Source organism: Helianthus annuus, chromosome 17, assembly GCF_002127325.2.
Source record: "Helianthus annuus cultivar XRQ/B chromosome 17, HanXRQr2.0-SUNRISE, whole genome shotgun sequence".
In the NCBI taxonomy this organism is placed as follows: Eukaryota; Viridiplantae; Streptophyta; class Magnoliopsida; order Asterales; family Asteraceae; genus Helianthus; species Helianthus annuus.
In genome coordinates this window covers 23,588,693-23,595,218 of record NC_035449.2, presented here as the reverse complement: position 1 = coordinate 23,595,218, position 6,526 = coordinate 23,588,693, and the positions used below count along the sequence as shown (strand labels likewise).

The 6,526-nt window shown below is 34.9% G+C and overlaps 1 long non-coding RNA gene across 1 annotated transcript; it reads left to right on the top strand.

Annotated features, from left to right (window-relative positions):
• The first annotated feature begins 284 nt into the window (after positions 1–284).
• On the top strand, positions 285–2,620 carry LOC110922885. Its single transcript, XR_002583554.2, has 3 exons — positions 285–451; positions 967–1,033; positions 1,948–2,620. It is a non-coding gene; the product is annotated as an uncharacterized LOC110922885 (long non-coding RNA).
• The last annotated feature ends 3,906 nt before the right edge of the window (positions 2,621–6,526 follow it).

Genomic DNA, 6,526 nt, shown 5'->3' with positions numbered 1-6,526 from the left:
TTTGTAACAACCCTTGTGTCATGTTACCTTCGAGTTATTTAGTCCCCAACGCACGGTGCGACAAAAATACATAACTACCTCCGGCAATGCGCGGGCTTTCCCACTATAATTAATAATACTGATAATAAAAATAGTGAAAATAAAACTAGGGATATTTAACCTAGTTAAATATCTATTATAAGTGATGAAGAATCAAGGGATTCTAACCCATTTTATAAATCTTAAAACTAGAGGGACCAAATTGGACATAATTGAAATTTGTTTTTAAAACATGGGATAAGTTCAAAACACACACACTGTGTGTGTAATCCCCTGGACCAACACCTAGGAGAAACATAACTCTTATTCTTAAACCCTAAATTCACCAAATACTATCAAAATCAAAGAAGGAAACCGATTTGAGATCAATTCCAAGTTAAATTAGTGATCACTATACTTAGGAGATCACAAGGTATGTTTAATTTTGATCTTTGGTGATGTTATGATTCTTCCTGCATTCTCATAAATGAAATTATTGAAGGATTGATTGATGTTATGGCAAAATTAGGATGTTTACAAGTCTAAGAACAAGCTTTAGATAAGAATTTAATAAATTCATGTCATAACCTAGTGATTTCAAGATTATCATATATGTGTTATATGGGTTTTGGGGAATGAAATGATGAACACTTGAAGTATAATGATGAATTAGTGTTACTAGATTGTTATGATGTAAGTTCAAGTGTCGGTTATGGTATTCTTGACATATGAGTAAGAAAAATGATGATTTGACATGGTTAACTAGTTAATCATGAACATGATAATGGTAATATAGTGATCTCGCCCTTAAGATGTTCGACAAAATGTCTAAGTGATCTTGAAATATTGATAAATATGAAAGATTCACTTAATTGATTAGTTAAACGCATTGAGTATCGAATATTGAAACATGAGTTTTAAGCGATATGATCGAATTGAATTCTATAGGTAATTTGGGCGGATCATCGAGTAATCAAGGCAGAACGGATAACCGGTTAAAAGGAAAGCTTTAAAGGTATGCGGCTATATGCTTTGTAAATTTTTGCTAGTATCTTCATGTTTATTTATTTTGAATGATAATTGAATTGTTATGAAGTTTGGTTGTTACTAAAACGGAGGATTTCGTATGTATTAACCGAACGGAATAACTAGAGTATAGCGATAAGTAAAAATGTAAAAGTGGTGGATTCCACGATTATGTTCAAACGGGTCAAAATGACTCGAATTATACATGTTTGGTTGTATGAATGCGATGGATTTCACTAACATATCAAATGGGTCAAAATAACCAAAGTAATGAAACTTTGGTGATATAAAGCGATGGATGTCGCTAAGAAAGCTAAACGGGTCAAATCAATGTCTTGAAGTAAACCAGGAAGGTTGCACAATTAGAGACTTCGAGATGATGCCCGGATCATGAATTAATATTCATTATAAGTGTTAGCCGAGAATCGGAGATGCGTAATAAAAGTCAAAACTCAGGTGTTGAGTATGACTAAAATTTGCACTATTCCGTATAAAGGAAGTTGTGTAAAGAAGATTCGATTAGTTGTAGGTCTGTGCTAAATATTGAGATAAATATTGAGATAGTTATGGTCATTTTAGTGAAAAAACTCAGGGACGTAAATCGGATAAATATTGAGATAGTTGGTCATTTTAGTGAAAAACAAGTTTGGCTGAAATATACAGGTCTGTGCTAAAATCTTTCTGTCGAAATGACATCCTCGTGCCCCGCGATAGGATGTTGAACCTCGGTCGCGGCCCGCCACCGGGTGTTGCGGCACGCGACAGCTATTCTGGAACCGGTCGCGGCACGCGACAGCCAACCAGATTTGCAAATTGTTGTTGTTGATTTGTTTTGGTCTTAGGAACTTGTTAAAACACATTATAACATCTCATAACTAACAATTTTGAGTGTTCTGGTTATAGGAAACTAATGTGAATATGCGGATGACAATCAAGCTATTAAGAGAACCGAACACGCACACGAGTGAAGCTTCCGCAATTAAATTTTGTCTTGTGTTACTAAACACTTTGAAGTTGTTTGCAAAAAAAAAAAAAAAAAAAAAAAAAAAACTTATGTAGCACTTTATAAACATCTTTTGAATGTTTAAACTGTTGTAAATACAGTTTGTATGGTTTGAACTTTATGTTAAGCGTTACATTGAAGTTTTTGAAAAATCGGCATTTTGATATAGAAATTTACAAGATATTATATAAAATATTCAATGTTTTATAAAGGTATTACAATGCGTCCTTCAGATGTCTCCGGCTATCTTTCAGATGTCTCAGGCAAATCTCCATAGTTTCCGCCGAGAATTCAAACTTAAACAACTTCAAAAACATCTAATCTTTCTCAACAATCTGACACCGTCTCCAGCGAACCTCCATAGTTTCTAGCATCAACATCAACTCCAAAAAACCAAATATTCCTCAACAATCCCCCATCAACATCACGCCTTCTGTTTTAAAATCTTTCGGCGAAGATCCATACTTTCTGGCGAATCTCAAAGTTTCCGGCGCTTTATGCGTAAAATTATGTAATTGGATGTAGCCTATTGGTGAAACTAAAAATACGTGATCAATTTTGAAGAGCAAAAAACTTCCCTATTTAATGCATTTTTCATATATTGAATTGAATTTTTATATGTTCTATCTTCTAACATTGATGTATTATTCTTAATACTTATATTATAATATTTTTGTTAATTATATACATTCTATTTCTATAAGCGGACATCTATAAAAGGTCTCCTGGTTGTTACCACACTCTAACATGAGAATTAAGGTTTGTTTATATAACATAAAGTAATGAATGCAATAGAGTAGTAGATGCACAATAGAATATATAATTATGTACTGTGTACATATACAGGTTGGAACTTAGGTAGGTAACGTTCAGAGGGCTTCTAATTCATATACAACCTAGTTAAAGTTTTATTAGTTGAGGTGATCTACAATCTAACGATTTGTGTGGGAGGGAAATTAATTACTTAGTTCCGGTTGGATAAAAGAAATTAACCCACATATTTTCATTATTAAACATATATAGATTTCAAAACATTCTAACAAATTCAGGTACATTTATACACAAGTTGTATTAACTTTTAACAAACTAATGCCATTTTTCACACAATTAATTAATCAATTTGGTAACAGTATCAGAAACTCCTATACCCCATATGAACATGAGTCATGACATAGATTTTTCTTTGCAACATGGAATCAGATTAATAAATATACCACGGTCATGGAAATGCGGAAAATAGTCAGTGGGATTTATACATCGTTGGGAGAAAAAGTTACATATAAACGAAACCAGAAATGAACTCGCATCATCGATTCCTCATTCATGGAGACAACTCCTAGTCCTAGCTAGCAAAACCAGACCACTCTTCGATCAGCTCTGACCCCAGCAGTTGAAGTACATGACTTGCCGCAGAGAATCATCAGACTGGACTTGTGTAATCTTCTTGTTTCCGCCATCATTGACGTCGTTGGAATATTGAAGAATGTTGGAAAATGGACGGAGGTCAATGCAGGCAGAGGAATGACTTAAGGAGTTGATGAGTGATCTAAGTTTGAAACCTTGATCTGTATGCCCGTTCACAACAGCGATGCAGGCGGCCAACGATACACGGGTTAGTGAAGTCATGATTGTTTCTATATGGTGTTTGTGTTTGTGTTTGTTTATGTTATGTTACGAGATGATGAGTGAAGGGGGTGAATTTATAGGAACAAGTTAGTGAGGTAGGTGCATGCATCACGTGGAGATGATAAATAGTCATGAGATGGTAACCAATAGGGATCCGACAGGTTTGTCATGGATATCCAATCCATGAAGTCTACATACTCCCCATATGTCCTTTAAAGTATGGGTATTGAAGCAAAGGATATACAAAATGAGCATCAACACGTGATCCCTCGTGCACCAGTTTCTTCCTATTTCTCATTATGAGCAGTGTCTAATTTTTTATACTTCCTAGTTCTAGATACATCAAGTTTAGTACTTTTACACTACCCTATAACATATTTGTACTTGTTATACCCATAGAGTTGGAACTTTGAACTCCAGCCGGACAATCGAACACATATATTATAGTTCCTTGCAGGCAAAGTGAACAATATATGAGGTTCACATACTGGTCATCGGCAATACTAATGTAACATGTAACTGACTAGTCGCAAAAGATGTGTAAGGCTATAAGGTAAACATAACAATTAAGGGTGATAACTTATAAGACCAGTTATGTTGATTGTAACACCTCGAAAAATTTCGTCCAATAATGTCTTGACACGTGTCATAAGGTTCCGGTATGTGAAAACAAACTTTAGAGGGACTAAAGTTGACAAACGGTGAAAACTATGGAACGTAAGGGTCCAAAGTGTCAACAAAGTATAAATAGACTCTATGATAACCCTACATAATGTTTATAACCTTAAACGGATGGTTCATGGATCATACGAAGCGGAAATTGCACAAAAGTGAGGAATTACAAACTATAGGGGCTAAAAGTGTCAACATGTTGAATTTATACCTCTGAGTGAACTTTTGGCAGACCCGAAGCTTTCTAATGCTAAAATATACTCACTAGAATATGTGGTAAAAATTTCGTGAAGTTTCGTTAACGTATGAGAAAGTTATGGCCAAAACCGTACTTGAGGGGTTAAAAGCGTCAACGTCGAATTTCATGGCTTTTCGGTTGAGCGCAAAGTTATCCGAGGACATTACCGTGTTGGTAAATGTCCCAAGGTTCTTAGAAACCAAGTTTGGGGGTTTACGAGTCAAGATAAGTAGCCGAAACCTTGTTTGCGAAGACAGGGACCAAAACTGCCAATGTTTGGCAAAGTTTGACAGCAGCAGAAGCCAGGCGGCCCGCCTGGGCTGCCTAATGCGGGCCGCAACCCAAGCCCAGTAACAGTAAATCGCGAACTGATGTGTTTTGGGTCCGAATTTGAGTGGGAAACAACTGCTATCACCTCCCTTTTGCACCAATTGAAGGCCTTGCATGCCTAGGACTACTGTGAGCTCTCTACAACCTCTGAATTCACCATAAAACAGATCATTCCTTCATTCTTGAGCACTTGTGTTAGTAACAAGAACTCTCTCAACTTGCAAGAACTCTCAAGGCAACTTCTGGAGCATTTCTGAACGACAAGGCAGCCTCCTAGTGTTAACTAAGCTTCATTAGGACCTTGGTAAGCCTTCATATCATTCTATAATTCGTTCTTGCTTTGATTATTAGTTAAAAGTCAAACCGTTGTTCATATAGTTTGACTTTTCGATTAAACGAGTTTGGCTCTGTCATTTCTCAAATTGAAACCACTTATAAGTTGGTATTTATGTGGGAAACAAACCCTCAAAAGGGTATTCTCTGATTTCCACTTTATGCATGCTATTTGTCGAGTCAAAGATGTTATTAAAAAGTCAACAGAAATCGTTTTTACGAAAAATAGCTTAAATGGTAATGTAGATGACATGCAATCAGTTTGATCATCAAAAATAGCTTTATAATGAATGTAAGAATATGTTTTACCATGATCAACTCGACAATCTTTAGTATAAACACGAATCGGAACCGAAAGTCTTGTAAAACGACTTTTTCGTTGACTCTCGATTCGGATCCGTGCATGCATGTATGAGATCTGTATTAGAGCTTATTTTGACCATTTTTATTTTAGTTTAACTTTCTGGAATTTTTGCATCTTGAGTCTATGCTTAGCCGATTCATATGCATGTTTCCGATTATGCTTAAAAGTTGACTATTTTGCCCTTTTTGATATAAAATGTGATTTTTGGAAAAATTAAAGAGTAGAAATCTTTATTACTAATTTATAAACTTGCACCGAAAATTTGAGGTCAGTTGGTGGTCCAGATTTTGAGTTATGGCCGATAGCGTAAAACTATATCTTTATGTTTAATAAACGGCGCACTTCGCGTATAACCTATTTCAGGCCACGTTTTGATATAAAACTTTTTACCCACTGATGTTATATAATATTTTGGGATTTTTGATGATTTTTATTTAATTTTTGGCTGAACGTATCATAGATCGCTAAGTCGATTCGGTTAATGCCGGTTTTGACCGTTTAAGCCATAAAATGAGTTTTATACATTCTTTTGACCACAAACCTTTTTCTACTGATTTTATATGTTAAATAAATTATTTTGAGCATTCTGGAAATATAAAAATCTCAGCTTTCTTTTAAAAACCCGAAAACGGCTCTAAATCGCATTTTTAGCGTTTTTAGCGCATAGTTGGCGTTATACTCATTTTAAACATATAAGAATTATACCTACTGATGTATTTAGCATATTTTCATATAATAACAGTAAGTATAAATGTTTGAACCCAGATTTCCAGTTTTAGCATTTTTAGCCCTTGTGAAATTACTAAAATACCCCTACGGTGCATAGTTTGATTTTAAATGATAAGTTTTGTATACGGGTCATACCCTACTGTTATAATATGTTAAATGAAGTATATTTACTGTATAAATCAGACCC